Source organism: Agelaius tricolor, unplaced genomic scaffold, assembly GCF_023055355.1.
Source record: "Agelaius tricolor isolate 1412-34295 unplaced genomic scaffold, bAgeTri1.0.p SCAF_3, whole genome shotgun sequence".
NCBI lineage: Eukaryota > Metazoa > Chordata > Aves > Passeriformes > Icteridae > Agelaius > Agelaius tricolor.
Window position 1 is genome coordinate 50,028,709 of NW_027269263.1, and position 22,799 is coordinate 50,051,507.

Genomic DNA, 22,799 nt, shown 5'->3' on the forward strand with positions numbered 1-22,799 from the left:
ACCCCTTCTGCAGCTCCTCTAAGTGGCACTTCTTAAAGCACAAGTACCTTCTGGCTGCCAAAGAGGAATCACTTTACTCCAAAGCAGCAGCTGTGAGAGAAGTTCCTTTGCTTGGACATCTCCCAGACCAAGACTGGAGGCTGGTACAGGCACCACCAGCAGGTCTGAATCCCATTGCTGACAGCAGTCTCTCCAAGGTTTTGCTTGCCTCCTTACCAGCAAACAAGCAAATAGAGATCTCTTATGATAGGACAAGGTCCCTGATCCTACTTGTTTGATATGTAGTAACTCACCCAACTGAACAGGAATGGGGGTTTTTTTTGTCGTCTCTGGCCAAGAATTCACTCTCTATTCCTTAGTGCCAGTTTTCCCTCTGACACCTTACTTGATCTTTTTGCTGCTCTCTGTATGCTAAAGATTTATAAGCAAGTGGTTATGGGTGGAGAGGGCCTTGGCTAGCTCACGTATGTGAGGCATTCATAATGTCTCCTGAAGATGACTTCTCTGATCAGTCTGTTACACCCTAATTGATCCTCTGCCTTCTGCACCCTGCTGTGTTGGACACATTTCTCAGCCTGCTGAGTCTGAGCTGTATTTACATGCACTCTCTGAAGCTGGCCTTTCTGGTAACCTTTTAAAAATAAACAGAGCCATCACTATAAACAAAACCATACAGGGAATTCAGAAATTCAAACTGGAATTCACAAATTCACAAACTGTCGTAACACGGGAGGATTTTTAGCCAGCTGCATAAAGACTTAACATGGTTCTGAGGTTGAAATTCAGCTGTCCTGGACTACCAGCACTGATGAGTTTTTGTGGCCAGTACTTTACCATTCCAGGTTCTCCAGCCTTATAAGTAACACAACCATTTTCAGCCCTTGATGATATGTACCTACATGGCCTAAAAAAACCCAGTCTCTGAATCTGATAGGGTACCCCCTCTTTGACATGCTTCCTAGGGTTCCAAAACCTCTGTTTATCCTGGTAATTGTTCTAGTCAGGGTTCCCATACGCACATCAGCATGAGGTGTAACAGTTCTCTGAGGAGTTCCTTTCTAAAGAATTTGATCTTGAGCAAAGATTGCTTAAGACTTTTCCCAAATCTGTTGTCTTCTCTTAGAAAAAACTTACGGGGAAATTGTTTGGGCTTTTTTTTGTCTTTTTTATCTCTGTCTAGAGATACCATTCAGAGCAGTGAGACAGTTAGCTTCAGAGGTTTAAAGGAGGATGTCTACGTGCCATTTTTCTACCAACCATTGACTTGAGTCCTGTGTTATTCTGCCTTACACTCTGAGGAGCTGAAATTTGGCACTTCCAGTCACTAGAGTTGATGCAATGGAAACGTAAGCACTGTTGCCCTTGTGGCTTGCTTTCATCCCTCATTCCAGTCAGTACAGTCAAACTCTGTGCCTGAAGCATTCCAGGTTCTCCATCACACAAAGCTCCTTTCTTAGTTGTCTGTTTTGCCAGATCTGCCTGGAGCAGAGGATTCCCTGGAGAATGAATTATAGCAGCACACAAGCTATAATGATCAGTGATTTTTTTTTCTCATACTCTACATACCTAGTCTGTGTTTTTATATTTTGAGAAACCCTCCTTCAGTTGATGAATGATGAGTTTGAAAGCTGGAATTGTAAACTAGAGTTGGTCTTTTAGCCTCCCTCTTTTGTTAGCCTTTGTCTTGATGGGGCCCAAAAGTGATGGTGGAATTCTTGGTGTTTGACAGTTCCAGCAGAACAGAAGGAAAAGAGACTTTCCAGACCCACAGATACAAGGAAGTTTTCAAAGGTTTTGTTTTCTTTAAATGGTGTACCCTTTTGCCTCAGTATCAAGGAACATTTCTCCATCCATTAGAGAATAAAGTGGTTTCCCCTGTGCAGTCTTGTAATAATCATCTATGCTGTGAAAGATCACTGCTGTTGTACCAGACAGTCGGGGCTGACTTCTGTCTTGCTGGTGCATACTGCTTGCTGCTGCATGTCATTACCAAAGAGGACAAATCCTACTGTCATTCATAGCCAGGCTATCAAAAGCTATTTCATTTACCCATGTATTCCTGTTTCTCTGCTGCTTCTCAGATAATTGCCATCTGAACCAGAAGAGAGTTTGAGTGCTTTCCTTCTTTTTTTAAGCTTTTAAAGAACCTATGTGTCTTAACAGATTGGATGCTTCAGAAAGAAACTATTTCTTCAGTGGGACAGAGGACAATAGATCTCATACAGATGTATATGGCTCATCTTAAAAGGAAATAAAAATCCCACCATGAACCCCACACTGAGTTTTTGAAATCCTTTATTCAGTGCTCTAATTCTGAACAATGTTTTTGGCTTATTTAATTGTCCTCAAAATTGAATGTTGAACAAAACTCACTTTTTTCTTTTAATCTACTGTAATAAGAAAGGAGTGAAATGAAAAAATGTATTCCTTTGATACCCTTGATCTTTTCTCTCCTGTGGCTATGCTCCTATTCAGTAAGAGATCATACTTGCTAGTTGCAGAGCCTGGATGCCAATCCATGGGATTTAAAACAAACCCAAATCCATGTTTCCTGCAGCTACATCTAGGTCTGTGGCAATGCTCACAATTGTAAAATTGCCTCCAGGCTGTTATTTGAAATACTATTATCGTGGGTCTGGCTGCTTTCCTCATCTTCCTTCATGTGATCCTTCTTCGTGTGAGTTTTCACCTTGTGTTTCACTGGCACTTTCTGAACCACAATGCTACATTCCTCTGAAAGCCCAAGGAAGGAAACAATCACTGCCTGGATTAATTATGCACTTTTCATCCCCAAAGCGCCCCATGGGCATTCAGACCCTCCCAGGCTCAGCTCACTGGAAAATTATAGAAGTGGATTTTTTTGTGTTAGAGCAGACAACCTTACTGAAACATCAAACATTTCCATCTGTCTAAGGTAAAAGACATTTGTTAAAAATGTACCCTACACATACATTACTATTCACATCTGATGTGCATGCATTCACATCTGATGTATAAATGGCCCTTCTTAGTTGGTCTGAACTCCATCTAAACTCTGCAGCACTCTACCCTGGCCTGGTGGCTGCACTATGCTAGCCCTAAACTAGAAAATGGCGTAGATATTAACATCATTTTACCTTTAGACAAGGTTAGATTTCTACAGCTTACTTGCTTGATGTGGGCGTTTAGCCTCATTGCTCCTTTTATTGGACTAAAGTTTGTCTTGGGAGGCTGCTATATGGTTATGATATCCAAAAGTCCCATAATGAGGCCTTAATGTCCAGCAAAAGGAACAGAAAGACCGCCATAATTTTCAGCAGCAGCAGGTTCTTCTGCTCAGCTGTCAATGTATATTCCACTCTTTATTTTAACATGGCCTTATTTTGTTTTCTTGTGCACTTGAAGCAGTGACAATCCTCTATTTATATTCTGGCACATTACCACTGGAGATGAGATCATCCATCTAGGTTTTGTGCAATTTTGGAGCTTCAGGTTTGGTATTTAATAGGGTCATGCCCTGGTGTGCTTACTCCTCTTAGAATAATATTCTGTAGAGATCTGTGTCAAGTTATGGGTTTGCTGGCTGTGTGTGAAGATTCATATGCTGATTGCTTTGACCTGCCTAGCTATAGTAAGAGCCTGTAACTGCCCAAGTACTATTAGAGCTTTTGATTTAATTTATGGTTGTGATTTTTTCTTTCTTTTCAGTGAAAGGAAGATTGGAAATGTTTGGTTTGGCATTTAACTGGAAAAAGTTAATAGCTTAGCTGCATCTCTTTAAGAAAATAGGGAGAAAGGGGAGGTGACGTCTTTTCCCTGTAAGGTGGTTTTGGACTATTCTAAAGTTAACGAAGACAGTGATGACAAAGAACACTTGAGCACTGCTGTCACTGACAGACATAAGTTTCTTTGTGGTTAATCATTCATGTCAACTAGCAGGGCAAGTTTTTTAATACAGAGCTTGAATTTAATTTCAATCTGTGCTGTCCATCATTGTCTCTCTTTAGCGGATTTTTGAGATGACAGCACACACAATGTATCTAAGATTAGATTCTGGCTTTAAATATTTAGAGTCTGAATCACATCTATTTGTACTTCAATCCAAGGTTGAAGTAATGTGGCAGGACACACATTCTGCAGTAGTTAAAACAAATCAAAGGAGCCCTGAATTATTCATTTTAGACTTTTAACCAATTCCTGTTTGTGGGCCTGCACCCATGTGCTGCTTGGGGTAAGCTGGAGATTGCCAGCTGGGCTGGAGGCTCTGCGCTGCACACAGGGCCCTTATGCTGCTCTGCCAGCCAAGGCTATTTCCCCACCTGCTGGGGAAGTAAGGGCTAATGGCTCCTGTGGTTTTCTAGGAACTGATTGAGTCTAACTAATTACAGGCTGGGCTTTGGTTAGCTCCTGTTCAAGTCAAATTGCTCTCGGACAGGTGATTTAAGTCTCATCAGAAGATTTGCTCCACTAGTGATGACCCAATTGGCATGTCTGCAGCCAAAACACCTCTGTTGACCATCTGCTGGGAAAGGATGCTAATTTTAGCCTCCTGCCAGCAAGTGGCAAACCCAAATACAAGTTCACTGTGAAGCCTGAGTCATAAGGCCAGGGAGTGGATCAGATCTCTGAGACTTGCCAAGCTTTGAGTTGATTTGACAGGTACTTAGCTCTCAAGACCAGGAGCTGCTCTGAACACTGGCTGCTGCAAGAGTAACCTGTAGGACACTCTCCTCAGTTAGGATCACTGTGAATGCACCATTTTCTGCCTTGCTGCCATGCAAGAAAGCCATAAGGCAGACTGACTCCCAGGTGGGACAGTCATTAGATGCCTTCAAGATCTCTATTTCTTCTTTTGATTACCAAGGATCTGAGGTGGATAGGAACTGCACCACAACCTGGTGCAGGCAGCATTGCTGCACTGAGTTTGCTGCAGCACTGACACTGTGAAACTGCATCTGTATGGCTGGTCGTGCACATGGCACAACAGGGAGACCTTGGTGAAGCGTGGTCCTGCTCTCTGTGTCCAGTGCTGAGCATACAGCTGGCACCAAGAGCCACTGCTGTGCCCAGACACCCCTCACAGTGCTCTCAGCTCCCAGGTATGGGTCTAGAGACATGAGTGGCTCACAGGGCCAGTTGTTAGGAGCACCCAGATGAAACAGCTTGTTGAAATATAATTTGGAGTTCAGAAAGTCAAAACAATGCAGAACAATGCTAAGAGGAATAAAGAAACCTCAAAGGTCAGAATCAGCTCTGAACTCCAGAGGTATAAACAGAACCTATTCTAAAAATCCTGTTTGAAACAACCCAGTTCCCACCCACTCTTTGCAGTTACCAACAGCTCTGGGAAACACTAGTTCATATGTCAATAGCCATATCAGAAAATCTGTGGTGCACAAGTAGCTCATCTGTGAAGTACCTGCATTTCTAAAGCTCTCACCATTGTGGTGCTCCTGCAGAAATGAACAGGAACAAGTTAAAATTTTAAGGAAATATGTTTCCTGCCCCCTTTCTCTTTTTTTCCTAAAGCTATGAGACCTTTTTAGCTTCACTGATGAATGGCTGCACTACAGAGGTGTATCATATTCACAGTCATACGATGCTCCACAAGAGCTGAATGTCATAGCAGATTTTTCCATACTTCCCAGCGACTCTCCTCTGTTTACAAGTTTCTCCATAGAGGCTGATATGGACACTGTTATTCCAGCAATGTATATCTGGGCTTTGTTATGGGCTATCTGCATGAAAAAAACAAACAAACAAAAAAAAAAAAACCAACAAAAAAAACCCCCAAACCCAGACATCTGCATTCCTTGATAACAAACCCAGATAGTTTAATTTTTTGCGCCACTTCACCATGACTGTCTTTGCTGGGGGTTTTTTTGTTTGGTTTGTTTTTACTACAGGAAATTCCTTTACTAAGAACATTCTAGCCTTGCAATCCAGAGTATTTTATTTCTCCAAATGGAGTTGAATTTTGTTCTCATTAGAACTATTGGGTATTTTGCTTGTATCTAAGATTCAAGAATGTGACACAAACACAGCTATCATATCACACAACACAGGTATCAGCCATATCACCCATGCCTGTAATGAAAATAAATACACCCAAATTACTAAGCAATAAAGAAACTGATGAATGGATGGGATCAGGTCCATCTTCATTCCCTTTTCAATGTGGTCCCATGTGTTAACATAGCAGGAGCTTTGATCTGGTTATTACTATGCTGCAGATGTTGCCCCTGCTCACACTGGATCTAATGAAGCATATCAGGGGTCCCTAGTCATTTAAATGGACTCTGAATCTCTCCTGCTATATCTAGGAGATTTACTCTAAAATCAATTATATTTGCTCTAAAATCAATACAGCTAGTGCTTTAACATGATCAGCACGAGAGGAAACTGGAAGTTGATGCAGGTGGCTGAGGTAGGGAGAGAAGGGAACCAAGCAGATCATTTATCAGGTTGATACCATGGCCTGAGTGCCTGCTCTGCACACAGAACGTTGGCAGTCCCTGAGCTGGCCATCAGACATCAGGATTATCATATGGAATGACTGCTGTCTTCATCCAAAAACCTTGAAATATTTCACAAACGGTAAGGAAGATCTGTGAGGTTGTATCCTGTTCCTGTTGATGCAACAAAAAAATGAAAAAATAAAAAATGAAGGCACAACCAACTTGCCTTAAGTTAGAGCACAAGTCAATTGCATGGCTAAGAATAAAACTTGAGATTCCAGATCCTTGGATCCTAAATCTAACCTGGTGGCAGTGCTACATACAGAAAAACTAAAATTTATCCAGCTAAATTGTTATTTCCATGCTACAATTTTCCACGGCTTTGTAGAGAAAAAAAAAATCAGACACAAAGTGAAGACAGGAAAAACCAGCCTGGCAAGGGTGGTATGTGCTCAAAATCTATCATTCAAAGAAAAACTCCTGTCTGTGCTTAAATATATATAAAGCCTTTTGTTGAAAATACATTTCCCAAGTTGCAGTCTGCAAACTACGGAGATTCAGCATTTATGAAAAGGGTGTGCGAGGCCTGGTTTTTAGAGTTTCTCAGCATGTAGGCTGACCCATCCTGTAAAGGTGGGTACAGTGTAACTCTGCCAGCCTGTAACAAGTTAGAGTGTAACTTTGCTACCATCTATACTTGCCGAAAGTGTTGTGGACATACACCTGTAGGTGAAGTGTGTATTCCCAGAGGACAGCCAGCTGGACATGACCACCTGTGGCACAGAGCTTGCTGCTGCCTAGGGATGAATGCAGCTCCTCTCTGGCCATGTCCACTGCCCCACTGCAGCACCCAGGGCTCTGGCTGTGCTCCTCACTAAGCTGGTGTTTAACCTGGGCACCCCTGCCTGTTCTGCAGAAGTCACACCTCTCATTCTACCTCACCAGGCACCCAGTGATGCATAAACAGATCCCTGATCCTCACAAACAGGGGTCCTGTGCATGCCCCAGCTATGAGCAAAGGCCTGCAGGACACTCGGTGAGCAAAGAACTGCACTGTGCCCCTCTCCCAGACCATGCACAGGGCTCAGGCTTGCTGGGCTGGTGTCAGCTCCAGCTTTTGCATAACCCTGACAAAACTCATCACCACACACCACAGTCCAGGCTGAGCACTGCCATGCTCCAGGACGTGGCAGAAGGGAAACCTGTGCCCCCTCTCCCAGGACAGTCCCTGTCTCACGGGCCGGCTGAGTGCACCTAACAGAGACACCCAGGGAGCAAGGCAAGCCTCACCCCAGCTCACAGCACCAAGCTGGTGTTTGAGGCCATCAAACTGCTTTTCTCAAGCTGAGTTAAATATTGCCATGGTGCAAAGCTGACTATGATTGGATAAATGTTTCCATGCAGACGTGTTGACAGGAATGAAGCTGACTGGTCCTTCTGGATTTGGTTTGGGGGATTTTTTTGGAGGAGAAAGCATTTGGTTAAGCTGAAGGAAACAGAAGATACTATAAAAATACAACATAAGTGATACAAAGAATTATATGGTATTTTAAATTCTTTTTCTTTTTCAAATTATGTAAAATGTCATATAACAGGAGCAAGGAAATTTGATTTTACAGATACATAAATGTACGTGTAACTATATATGTGAGGAGGGAGTGTTGTATAACTACATTTAACTAGACTTCATGCCTTTAATAAAACTTTCCTGTGAAAAACTCTTAGGGATTTTTAATCCAGGCAGCTAACCATAAAGTTTTCTCCTTAACAGTAAATTATGACAATTGCCCAAGGCTTTACATCCCTGCGTTTGCTCTCTGCTTTGAATTAGATTGTGATGATCAATATTAATAGTCTCTGCTCAGATATGGTCACTGCAAAACCAAGATGAAACTGTCTTTGCCTCTGAATTTTACTGAAAATGTGAACATTTATCAACACTTACTCAAGACATAAATGAGAAAGAGAACAGCTATATCATGAAAGAAAGAGCTTAGTTAAAATTTAACATCCCTGCCATGCATCTTGAATATTTTCCAGAAGCAAATGTAGATAGTGGTATTACAGGAAAGACAGCAAAATCTGTGAATATTTGTGATCAACATAAACCTCGTCCACTCCTAACTGTTCTAGGGAGTAACAAGGCATAAAATTTTCTTTGTGTGATCGCAGTTTTTTCAACTAGCTCTCAGACATACAGCAGCTTTTTGTCTCCAGCTGTCATTGTTTAGAATATAAAAATTGCCAAAGCATCTATTTAAAACAACAATATAACCCAAAGGAGCCAACCCCCTCCAGTGCCATCAGCTGTGCTGTCCCAGAATGGCTTTCCTTCAGTTAGGTGGTTTTGCTGCACACACAGCATGAAGAGACAGCTGCACATGCTTGGGCAGGCCCAGGACATGTCACCCTCTGCACAAGGGCTTTGGCCTGACTGGCCTGACACACTTCTGGCCTCACTTTGATGTCAACCTAAAGTTCACCTCTACTGCTTGACAAGACTTATCTTGAAACCTTTTGCTTGGGCTCTTTGATGGGACTCATAAATGCATCTGCAAGGCAAGGCAGAAAAGGTGTTTGCCCAAAAGAGCTAGCAAAGCCAGGGGGAAATCTTTCAATAAACCATTGGTTAAAAGCAGTAGTTCAGCTGTTTGAATATCAAGTGGTCTTGGAGAGAAGTGAGTAATTTTTCAAAGAGTACACTGAGCCTCTGGGAACAGGAGGAAAAAGGAAATATGAATTTTTAAGCAGATTTTGTATGACTCAGGTCAAACACATTCATCATTGAAATCAGTACATGGAGGTTGCTGCACTAACGACCCATCAGATCTGGGACATGTCATGCTCCTCATCTTCTCTCCTCAGGGATAAATCCCTAGAAGAGTAATGCACAAAAGTGTGACTACAGCTCCTCACTGTCACCAGGTAAAAAGAAAGCTTAAAACCAGGAGATATGTCTCATGTTCACCACAGGTTTGTCTGAACTGTGTATTCCATCATTAGTGTCCCAGGAGGTAGAAACATAGTTATGGTCGCCAGTTTGACCAACTACTCCAGGAACAAGAAATGAAAAAGAGAAAACTATGAAACAGAGTGTTTGGCAGTATTTGCTCTCTAGGCCCTAGACCTTGAAATGTCCCCTTTTTTTTCTAGGTGCTCACTAAAACCATAAGGGCTCACTTCTAGGTTCTAGAAACTGGAGCTTTAGGAAAACACAAATATCCTGAGTCTTAGGATGCAGTCTGATGTGACAAGCTTGATCTCCATCTCAGAGGAGCAGAATGGTTTTATTTGTTGCTCTCCCCTTTGCAATTTTATGTTCCCTTCTCAGCCAAGAGAAGAAAAGCTTTTGCCATGTACTGCCACGCTACAGAATGCCTAGAAACAAAGAAAGCTACAGGCATTCTTGCATCCATTTTTTCTTCTCAATGTTTTATGAGTAATTAACCAGTAATGATAGAAAAGAGATCACAAGTTCTAACACTGTCTTGTACCCTAAAACCACCAGGTTCTGTTTCAGGAATTTTCTTCCAAAGTTAATCACTTCATCATCTCCATTTGTAGATTTCTATGATTTCTAGTAAAACCTTGGACCATGTAACTGAATTTCTGGAGGTGAGTTGTTCTACCATTTTTTATTTTGACTTCTCCCTTACCTCAACAACAGCTTCTCTCCTTTAACACCCCTCATCTTTTCATCTTGACCCACCCAATCACACTACCCAGCCCATTGACACTCACATGAAGTCCATTTACCTCCTGCAGCCTTGTTAGCTTATACCTTTAGGACCTACTAGCCAATCATTTCATTAGATCATGTAAAAATTCATATTGGAAAGGACTCCAGGAAGGCATTACCTGTCTCTGTGTAGAAGCTGTTGGACCTCACCTCAAGTACTGTGCCTGGTCTGTTTGTCCCAATCAGTACAAGAAAAATACCCATCAACCAGATCCCATTCAGTGCAGGGCCATGGTGCCAGCTCTGTGCTGGAGCACTTACCCTGAGAGGGGAGTCTGAGGGACATGGGCTTGCCCAGCCTTCAGACAGTCCCCATTACCTAACAAGAAGTCATTTGAAGCACAGAGCCAGCCTCTTCATGGTATGGCATGACAGAAAGGCAACAGGCATCAGGCATAGGCCAACACCCATTTTATGAACTCCCAGATGAGCCTGTGGCCAGAAGAACAATGCCATTTTGAGGGCACGTCCTGGCCTGCAGTGTTTAGAAAATAAAAAGATCTCTTTTTAAAACTACAGATCTATACATATTAATGTCAAAATATCTAACATGCTACACCAGTCACCCAAACCCCTCCCCGTCAGTAAGAGCATCAAAGCCTTAATTTTCTCTATTATTAGGTATATTGTTTACAGCAATACAGAAGATCACACAGAGAGTTAAAAGGATATTTGCCATCTCTCATTAGCAATGTCAACACTGTCTCATGGGTAAAAGACTCTTTGAGTAAAATGCTCCATCTGGAAGGTCTGAAAGTCTGAGGGTTTGTTCCCTGAAGTTTTCAGTGTCTGATTCCTATGGGATAGGAGGGGCAGAGGGCTGTATCCATGCAGCAGTTTCTCATATTTTAGAGGCAGGCTATGTTTTGCAAATCTTGTTTTCCTCTGTTTTGCAAATGGGCAGTTACTAGTCATTCACTCAATGTTGCTTATAATTTTCTGTTCTTTCAGAGTAATTTTCAAAACACTTTGATTTTCTTTTCAGCTGTGAAAGAATAATCCAAAACCAAACATGTTATTCTTTGAAATTAACTCACTAAAGCTGGTTTCCCTATAAATTTGCCTGAAGTGGATGATTAAGAAGTCTTCTCTACAAATAATGCTTCATGCATTCAATACAGCTGTAATGAGACTACAGTCTGATTATTTAAATGGATGAACATTTTTATTTACTGCAAAATCACTTTTGGCTTGCCCTATATTTAATACTTAATGAGACTTTGAAATCACAGTAGTGGTTTCACACATTGTTAGGGAGGTCAACTCCAAAAGCTGGTTACTTCAGTCCTCAGAGTTGACTCTGGCCTTCATGCTCCCCTAGGGCACCAATTAAATTTAAAAGATGAGCATTACCAAGAACCTGAACTTTTGAGTTAGTTTCCACATACTGCCTATTTTCATGCCCTGCACAGAGCAGATGCAAGGTTATTTGGCCCTAGTGGATTTCTGATGTCCTTTAAAGAGCTTCTAAATCTCTCTAGCAGAAATTTGAAGACATGTAATATATGCTGGGTCTTCTTCAACAAACTGATATTGTTTCAAGGTAATCTGCAGCTCTTTTTGACATGTTTCTCTGAGGTCTGGTAAAATAGTTCTTCAACTGCCTATTATTCTGAATTGTTACAAAGGACCTCTAGGATGAGCACATGTGGGATCTAGGATCTGAAGGCATGTTACTCATTTGAGTACAGCCAGATATCACTACAGAGGTGAATTATTAGGGGACATTATTAGGGGACATTAGTTGGAACCTGCACTATGCCCAAGCCACCCTGCCCTCCTTCTCAGCACTGCTAGGCTTGCTGTGGCAATAGACTGTGAAATGAAGTGTGGCCCACGATACAAGTGCTACTGTACAAGGTGGATATGCCCAGAAGCACTTTCACTGTTTGTCTCCAGACTCGAGTGCCTTCAAGGTTGGCAGGCAATTGTGGTTTGAATGCTTTGCATTAGAGAACACTCAAAGAGAAAGAAAATTACCTTGCAGTACAAGAGGATTGAGAATGAGATTTTTGCTGTATTTTCAAGTAATGACAGCAGTGAACCATAATGATACCCATGAGGGAGCTGTGTGATGATCCTTATTGATTCCAACAGCTGGTTCTTAGAGTGGTAGTCTCTGCTGTTCTTTTTTAGAGAGGGATGAGACCAAACTGGAGTGGAGAAGGAAAGCCCTTCCTAGCAGATCATGTTAAGCCTTGCTGATTGATCAGAGGAGGAGCGTGAAGCCTTTAGACAGGCACCTTTTCATTGACTGCCATGTTACAGAACCAGAGGCCCATCAGAAAAATCCCACTCAGAAAGGAACTTCGTCACATTTCCATGGGTTTTTACTTTGTTTTGTATAGATGTTTACTTCTCCTACCAAATTCTCCAGCTTAGTGCATGTAAGACAGAAAATATGATCTGGATCTGAGAGAGCTGCATTCTACAGTACTTAGCTGAAGGGGTAACTGGAGTCATTTAGAGGACAAAAAGTCCTACATGACACAGGTCTGTTGTGAACGAAAATAGAAGTTGATAGACTTCTAAGTGAAACTGATTTTTCACAGTAAGTGAACAGTGTGTACACTGGAACAGGGTACCTAGAGAGGCTGTGGATGCACCATTACAAGTGTTCAAGGCCAGGTTGGATGGTGCCTGATCTAGGAAAAAATATCACTGCCCACAGCAGGGAAGGTGGGACTGGGCAATCTTCAAAGGTCCCTTGCAACCCAAACCATTATGAAAAAGTATTTCCACCTCCCAGCTAACATGCCAGAGAGTTCTCAATAAAAACAATCCATGTTCATTTCCTGACTATTAACTGGTCCAGAGTATAAATGTACTGAATGTACCTGTTTGTGTATGGAGGCAAGGGGATGCGGAAAGGGGAGAAAAACTTAAAGGTGAGCTGGGAGGCATCTTCCTTTTCTATTCTGTTGGGATCTGGCTTTCCTGAATACAAACTAGAGAGAGTCACATAAAAGCAAGAGATAACAAATGCTGCCTCTGTTTCTGGTGCAACTCTGCTGAAGAATGATAGATGCATGCATAGCCTTATCAGACACAGATGTATACAATCATCAGGTTGTTTAAAGTTCCTCTTTTACTTGCTTTTTTGGCCAAAGAGTTAGAATAACATTGGAAAGGATTCAAGCTTAGTCATCTGAACCAGACTTCCATTAAAGATATAAACAACCAGATAAGAAAAGAGAAAAAAGAAGACAAGGAAGTTGAAAAAAAGGGATATTCAGGAACAAAACAGTGGATGTGATCTTGCCAGATTTTGGCTGCCTGAACAGGTGACACCTCTGGGCTTCTGAGGACATAGGGTTGTCACTGTGGGTTCCACAGCCCTAAAGTGGGAATGTGGCAATCACCACAGTAAAGCTTGCTCCTTTCAGTCCATCTGCTTTCCTGTCATTGATATTTAAAGCCCCACAAATGTGTATAGGCCCAGCCACCCATGCTTTCACTATTAGACCCAGCATGCAGCACCTAAAATTTTGTTCATTAATTCCCAATTGCAGATTTGTTTTATTTATCAAACATGGCCTTTGGATGATAATAATGCGAATCTTGGGGTTTGCTAATCTGATCTTTTTTTCTTTAACACTTTACTTGTATGAACAGTTTTGGATAATGGCTTGACTGATTTTTTTGTTCTATTTTGGAGTCTTGAAATAAAAAACTCTCATCACTGTGCCCTCACCTTCTATAAATCTTTCCTGCAGTTAGCAAAAAGAACCAGAATACAGTTTGCTAAAGAAGTATTGCTCTATTTCTCTATTCTAAACTATCAGTGCCATTTTCAGTCATTCCTGTACCAAGAGCATCCACTTACCTCCTTCTGTGAACTTATCTCTCCTCTTCCTTCTGAGATCAGTAAATATCATTTTTCATCATTCAACCTTAAAAAGATTTAAAGGACAGGAATGTAGGAAATTCTTGTCAGCATGGTTTTAGGGAAATAGCTCTTGTCAAACACTTGAATTACTTCTAAAATTATGTTACAACTTTGATTGTGTCATAACTACACAAATATCTTTGACTTATATAGATCTGTTAAATTAATACAACATTACACTAATCTAAAAATTGGTGCTATATAACATAAATGCAATAAGGTAGAAAGCACATTCTGGGAAATAGCATTGCCAATAGAGGAGCATCAGTAAAAAAATTTCACTACTCAGATTTTGTTTTCAAAAGGGATGAAAGAGGAAATTGCAGTTCCAGGGACAAAGACTGAAAATACAGCAAACGATAATAAAGGACAGAGCAGAACAAAACCCTCTGACAGCCTGGTAACCTGAGTAACCCACTCAAAAAACTGGTATAGCCAAAGGATATTCTTCCTTTTTAGAAAGATGAAGGGAAGTCTAGACTTACTGAATAAGGGAAAGGATACAAGAAAAGACTGATGTTACGATAGACCAAAACTGTAACAAAAAAACCCAGCTTTGGGAAGTTTGAACAGGATTAATAAACTGATTAAGTGCTATAGGTACTGGTGAATGAAGACTGAAATACTCTGTGGGGTTTGGAGCCTATTTTAAAAAAGAATGTTGACAAACAGAAAAAGATAGAGCAACTAAATTATTTGAGAGCTAGAGTGGAAAAGATAAGAAGCCTTGTCTCTTTTAGCTGACCAAAATGTTGACCAAAGAGTGACTAGGTAAGAATTTCAAAGGAAGAAACTACTGAGTTTTTAATACTAGCAGTCAAAAACCTATCAAGAATCAGTGGTGAAAGATAGAAAAGGAAGGGAAACAGAAAGGGGAAGAGGACGAAAAACAAGAGGGATGAAGGGAGGAACAAGGGATGGGAGACAGTTACATAGGCAAACCACAGAACCATGTTTTAAAAACCAGATGGTTAAACATTGACACAAATTACCAGATTAAAAGGTTTACTCTTCATCATTTGGGTTTTTTAAGTCTACATGCTTTCTCAAACATGGCTTTCAGTGGAAAACAAAAATATATATACATAAAGAAACAATTAACACTGCAATATAGGGTATCCTTAACCACCTGTGACACATGGGAAGCTACCTCAAATGGTCTGAGGACCTCTCCTATCCTGCTAGGTATACAACCAACAAACTGCTGTTGGAACTACTGAACTGAGTACATGCTTCATGGGTCATTTTCTTTACAGTCACTTCATGCATGAAAAAAATTATCTGGTGTTTTCTTTGAGATTAAATGCTGAGGAAGCTTGTTGCCTTTGTGGTCTAGGGCAGCAGTTCGAAATACGGCACAGTAAAACTGTCTTCTGCTGGCCACAAAACATTCATGTTTTATGTTATCTGCAATAACTAATTTAAGAAAGGGGAGGAAATGCCAGACAGGCAAAGGACGATTAGAGAACAAAAAGTGTGAGAAAAGCAGAGGTAACACCAGATGTCTTTATCATGACCCATGAGTCTACTCACTCTGTTACTCCTGTTTTCCCCGATGACTGTCTTGCTGACGGTGGGGGCCAAGCAGCTGGTTGGGAGTTTTGACCATTGTGGTATCAAGCATGGGAAGGGAGCCTGAGAAGCAACCCTGTATCATGGCAAGGTCAAATCACATCCTTTTTGTCCTTGTTCTTTCCTGAGAGGCAGAGCAGAACATGCAGTGTACAGTCCCTTTTGCAGCATGCAGATGATAGGACATGGCTAGGTCAAGACACAAACTAAACTGCTGGCCAGGGCCAAGAAATACTCCTCCACATAATTCTAGGCTGTAATTCAGGATTCACATACCACTCCCAAGAGGCAAACTGTGTGAGCTGACCCATTTTGGCAGATAAAAGAGTTTAATGGCATAGACATAGACTCTTCCATACCAGTTAACCTCAGTGTCAGAGGCCAAGCCTGCCCACACTGACTTTGTAATCAGTGATGCATCTATGCTGTCCTCAGGCTTTAGTCCAGGTGAACAAACATGTCTTTGCATTTTTAGGGTTAATAAAGTTAGCCACATCTTCTCCTGGCATTAACCAACATCTTTAGGATCTATTCCTTGGAACTGACCCTGTCTCTTAAATTTTAATGCTCTTCAGCAAAAAGTATTTTCCATTTTTCTAAGCACTGCATGTTGTTCTTGTCAATTTCAATGAGTTTTTTAATTATTAACTTGAAATCTCTCTATTTTCAGAGTAAATATTTGATTTATTATGATTAAGCCAAGTAAAAATTAATTCATGTATTTTGGTATATAATTTTAAATGTTGCAATGCCTTGAGACCTTGAGAAAGACCATATGTGTTTGCTTTAAAAGGCACTTCTGATGTGGGTAAAATTTTTAAACAAACAGTGCATGCAAATAAGTAGCTATAAGAAATCAAAGGACACTTCTCTACTCATAAGAGGTAATATTTATTATTGTTGCTATCACCATTCCTGGAGCCAAAAGTTACAAGACTAGATTTCCTAATTTGACTTATTCATGAATAAACAAAAAGAACTGAAATCTCTTTTTATTTTTCTCTCTAAATGAATAAAGTCAAGTTTGTTCCTATCTTCCATACTTCTCCCAGCTGAGCAGCTTATTGTACTACCAATGGAATGCAACAGATTGTGAAGGAGTCAAGAAGACATTCGAAAATAGATTTGTTCAGCCATACACTGCAAACAGCACATCTGTTATTGACAGAGTGAAAATAGAGTCTGCAAGGAGTTAGTACTAAATGTAATTCAGACTCAGGAACAGAATTCTTGCCTAGATTTTACTTTCTTATTTTACTTAGGTAAAATTGTGTCCGCTTCACTACAATAGCCGTAAGTACACACAGAGGGCCTGTTTTAAAGGTTCCTAGGCAATGAAAGAAACCATTCAAAATAATATATTACAGTTCATTCCACATTATGCTTGTGACACCTTCACAAATGTGAAAAACCTTGTTAAGGGAATGGAGATATTGCAGTAAGAAGAGTTCAAACTGTTGGGCAATTAAGGTTATCCAGCCTCAGTGGACATGCCTTATTTTTTCACCTGGAAAGTTACATTACAAGAAACTGAGCATTTTAGCCCTTCTCCGATTTCTAGAGAGTTCAGCATTCTGTGCAGCCAGTGTCTAAATTATTTTAATGCATTCTGGGTATCTAAGGACTCTTTCTGCATGCATCCAAGAAATTTCTTGAAAGTGCTACAACATTTGTGGGAAATACCAGAATAGGAGTTATTCATAACAGCAGTAATTTGACTCCTGGAATGTAGTCCTAATTCATATCACCTAACTTCAGCTATCTAAAAGTTTCTCTACAGCATTTACTTTCCTATATCCCTCTACAACTGGGAGGGAGGACAGAGCATGTCCAGGTGGGTGACAGAGATTCCCAGGTATGATAAGGTGTGGGATCTCAGCACATCGTTCCCGATGTCCAGAGATGCCAGGAGAACCCTTGGGGGTCTCGAAAACCCTGGAATGTTGCCAAGAGTGTTTGGTGGCTTGATTTTGATCCATCCACAGAAGTAACAAGAGTCTGAGGACAAGAGAATCACTTTAGAGTAAAAGGTGTAAAAGAGACACATTTAGAGGGTGAGATATAGACTTTAAGGTTTTTGGTACAGGGGGGTTATGGAGACAAGATGGAGAGATCAGGGCGTGTCTTGTCCTTCTTCTTTCTTCTTCTTGTCCTCCATCTCCTGTGATGATGTTGGCACTTAGAGATTGGTTTATGGTGAAGGTGCACTTGCCAACATGGGCGAAAAGCATTGGGAAATAAAGGTAAATATTGTATACGTAGGTTTTAGTATAAAAAGACATGACCGCCCCGTGGGTGGTCAGAGAGTGCCTGTGACTGCCTGCAGATCAGACCTCTGTTGGGCAGACAGAAAAATTTTGTAGATAAGAAATAATAAACAACCTGAAGACCGAAAGCTGAAGAGTCCAGACTCGTCCTTTGCATCGCGCCCACCAAAGAACCACTCTACCCGTGTCGGGGCAGAGACAGACAGCCGGACCCGACAATAAGGTACTAGGTTAGACTTGACATCAGTTTCTGCATGGCTCAAGTGACGTAAAAAGATTTGCAGCTTTTTGCATACAGCCCTTTTCCACTCTAGACATTCACATTCCACATACTTTTACATTTGCATTTTTTAAACAGACCATTCTGCTTCCAGAACAGTCTTCTCTGAACATGCACCCAGGTATTCAATATATTTTCCTAATAAGTGCAGAAAGCACATTTCGTGCTGAGGTCTTATTGGCTGCACACCATCCAAAACCACACTGAGTTAGATTGTTCATATCCTCATTACTGCAGCTGTAGGCATTTTTGAGAGGAGAAGCCCATAAGTCATGTTTAGGTGTTCAGCAACCTGCTAATGGAAGGCAGAGCTTTAGTCCCCAAACTAAGGAGCCAGCTGATGGCAGGATGCTGTTACCCACCACCATCTTCCAAGTGCTCAGTCAGACGCAGAACTACAACAAACACCTGTGAAAGAAAGCTGAATACAGGCAGTTTGGAATGTTTTTTCTTCTCACAAAACCATGTCTGACTGTGAGTACCTGCACAGCTGCCTGTAGAAGGTTGCTCTGCTTCAGTGGATTGGATGAGGGACTTAAATTATCTGTTTGGCTCTTTTTAGGAGAATCAAATTTGTCCACAATTCCCAGACAAGTACTGGCCTAGCAGAAATCTGCTAAAATGACCTGCTAAAATCTAGAGAAGGCTTGTTTTATTATTAAAAAAATTAGATTTCTTTAGAATGGAAATGAATTGAAACCACAGCCAGCCTTCAAAGAGAAAGCAGGGTAATTACATTGCTACAAGGCAGCAGTTGAATTACTGGTGTAAAGGAATACTCATACATGTAACTATCCCAAAGGTAATGTTATTATCAGGCTATATGTGATACAGATGCTATTGCTTCCCAGGCTGACTGCTTTCTCCTTTCATATAAATAGTCTTCTTGTATTCCCATTTTTACTGACTTATTTACATCAGGATTTTTAGTCACTTCAGAAATTAATTAAGTCTTAATACAAGTCCCAGGGTGAGAAGATGGAGAGACTTTCTAGAGCACAACTGCCCTGATCTTGTGATCAAGAACATTCTTCCTTCCTCACAGCTAAATTTTATTTAAAACTGGCAGTTAAACTGATATTCTGAGGTCTTTCCTAAACTTAAGTACATCTGCTCCCAGTGCACAAATTGGAAGTTTCACAGTAACAATGCTCCTACCATGTCTCTGGTGTGGCATTTCCAGTTTTGGATGCACTACTGTCAGGCAAATAACCACCTGCTTTCTTCTGTAATTTGTTCACAGGAGTTTATAATTCTTTCCTTTACTACTTACTGTACACACACACACACAGAGAAACATATATATAGGGATTACAGCTATGGAAAAATACCCTTGATAAAACAAAATAACTTAGACCAAGAAATACTAGGAACAAAAAGGGTTAGGATATCACTTTGTCTCCATCTGAAAAGCTTTTGTCTATGCATTGCAATATCCTAGTTTTCTCCAAACTGCTGTATTTTATTTTCAGAATGACAGAATTTATAACAAAATACAGGAAAAGAGCTATTATGTCTGCCCAGAAAAAAAAAAAAAAACCAACAGAATAAGATACCCTCAGTGTAGATTTTAAACTTCTACAAAGTTTTTAAATGATGTCTGTAGTTTGACTTTCTAGATCAATAAAAACTATTATGTTCTCAGTTCTGTTTTCTTTGCGGGGCGGGGTGGGGGGAATCTCATGTAAATGTTTATCATGAGCTCAGACAGAAAGTAAAGACATCTCAGGCACAATCCTTGTGGGGGTGGTTTCATCACATGAACAACCTGAATCAAAGTCACAACACTGCTGAAAGCTGAAAAGCTTTTTTCTCTTCACTTGCCATGTTATTTCCTTTCTGTTTTGCTCCTTCCCCTCTTCTCAATCTCCCTCCTTCCCGGTGCTCTAGCTCTGGGGTTCATCTGAGTGTTAGGTTTTCATGGCCTGTTCTCATGTCACTGTACCAACTGCAAGCTATTATCTATCACAAGAATAATTTCATTCCACATTGGGCAATACTGTATCACTTTCATCAGTATTTCATCAGTAACAAAGCACTCAGTGCTGGCCTGTTAGGTAGGCAAATCAGTCTGTCATCTTAGAATGGTTACTGCTTTATTTCCTTTTCTTTCTGTTTAAATGACACCTTGGTATGAGTGCTTTCAGTGCACACTTCAGTGCCTGCTTCAGCACAGAGCTCACTGCAACAGTAGGACCGTGATAATTTCACCAGGGCAATTAAACCAACAACATGGCTTCCTTTGCTATAAACACAATCAATAGGGAGAAAAGCAGGAATATTCAAAGAGATTTGACTATCAACCTGTCCTGCAAATCCTTCCTCTTCTGTCACAGCAGGAATCCACACCAGCTCTACTCCTATGAGACATTTACATCAAGCTCCAAAGTTCACGAAGACAAATCTTATCAACAAGAGGAAACACTTCTGGAGGTTGAAAACCAGCATGTATTAGCTGGCAAACTGATTTTGCCACCACTATGCTTGGGCTATCAACCTTATACCAGAAGTGCTCATTTCAGTTTCTCAGCAACTATTTGAAACAGATTTGGTGGGAAGGAATACATTTTAAATGTCCAGATCAGCAGAGCCTGGGCCTTTTATTAATAATGGGAGAAGATGTAAGAAAAAACTGTCCTAAGTTCAGCTCCTGGCTCTAGGTTTCTCTACAGAGCATTGATGTCAGACCAGCTCACTCTGCTGACCTATACACCATCTAGAACCTTCTGTTTTGCCAAGGATTCTCTTAGGACAGGAAAAGAGTAACATGCATGTTGCAACATTGTACAGATGAATGTGCCAAGTTAGGGATGATAGAGCTGATGCAGAGATATAAATCACTATGTCCAGAGGGTATGTGTCAGGGTGACGTGCAAACCTCAGCTAGTTCCTCTTGCATTGCAGGGGAACCCTGAGTCATGTACAGGACAAGTGCCTTGTCCCCAAACAACCTGTGACAATGCACTGGTGGTTGGGCTTGCAGACAAGGCTGTATTTTTACACACAAACAAAAACCTTTTCCTGAGGCAGAAAGAAAACTGCAAACAAATGGTTTTATTTCTCCCATTTTTCACACTGCAAACAGTGATTTGTGTTTGTTGTTTGTAAAGACTGCTGTGAGAACACATAAAACTGGAACTGGAAGATCTAACACCTTCCATGCTGGCTAGAGTGACCAGAGATCATCCAGGCATGCCAATACAGTAACAGCTCCTTTTTAATGAGATGAACTGCAATCAAACACCTTCATTTTGTGAAAACCTCTAGGCCTAAAAGAGGCCAGAAAGCAGCACTAAGTGTTGCTACTGAATACTTCCAGAGCAGGAAGAGAATGGGGAAGAGGTACTGACCAGAGTGAGAGGTGCCTATCAATCCACATCTAATTAAGATTAATGAAGGCAAACAATGCTATGTCTAATTACACCTACCTAAAAGGCTTGTGCAGTCAAAATAGGCCACATGACTTTTTTCTTTCTTTTGTCTTAGCAATAGGTAAAAAAGTGTTTATTCTTCTTTGCTGCAAGGGACCTCTCTGACTGTGGTTCCAAAAGCCTAAAAGCTCAGGGAGATCAGGGAGAAAGATGGGTAGGGCTTCACACTGAGGCCAGATATACCACAGAAGCTGTGTGTTGCTTGAACCAGAAGCCCTGGACTCCATACCCAGAAGACATTGCATCTTTAGTTTTAAAGATGAAGTTCTAAGCTGACAGGCCCACTGCTGCCTAAGGTATTGTCTAAAAAACATGTCCTTGATCTGATCATAGAAAGCACCTCTGCTGGTAGGACTGAGTGGGCAGAGGAGCTGAGCTCCAGCCATGCCTCCTCAGCTTCCAAATAGTCAAAGTGAGGTGAGGGCCATGACTGTTTCACCATAAAGATATGCTGTTCCTGAGCAACCACATCTTGCACTGCTTGGGTAGGTGTAATACCATCTCAGTCATTAACTACTGCACCCTCAGCAACTGCAGTTGTTTGTTTGATAAAACAGCACTGAGTCATCAGGATTCTGAACTCATGTGTCCTGCAGAACATCAGCTCAAACTTATTCAAGAAAATAAACTGATGGCTATAAAGTGTGTTCATAGCAAAGGCGTGCAGAGAAGAGCATGAGCAAGGAGCTATTTCCCTAAACAACTGATAAAGGCACACACCTGGGAAGCAAAGTGGTTGGGGTTCAGTACCTACTCCAGAGGCCTTGAAAGATCTCTGAGCAAAACCAGTGCAGGAAAACCAAGAGAGATTATCCTGATCAGCCTGTAGCTCAGTTTCCTTCTCAAAGGTAGGCAGAAAGGATCTGAACTCAGATTTCATTCCTTTCATGACAACTGATATATACATGAAGGACATCACTACCATTTATCCCATTCTGTGATTTTATTTTATTAGATCTGTCCAGAAACAAATCAAAACAAGGTTATAATCTATTCTCATGGTCTATTTTGACAAAAATCTGTCCATGCTGGGTAAGTCTCTATGCAATCTGATCCTTTCACCTCAGAGAGGGTAGAAGTTGGAAAGCAGAGATGATAAGAGTGAGGATGATCTAAGACAGCAGTTTCTGTATAAGAGAAACACAAACGAATGAGGAGTTTCCAGGTAGGAAAAAGATAAATGA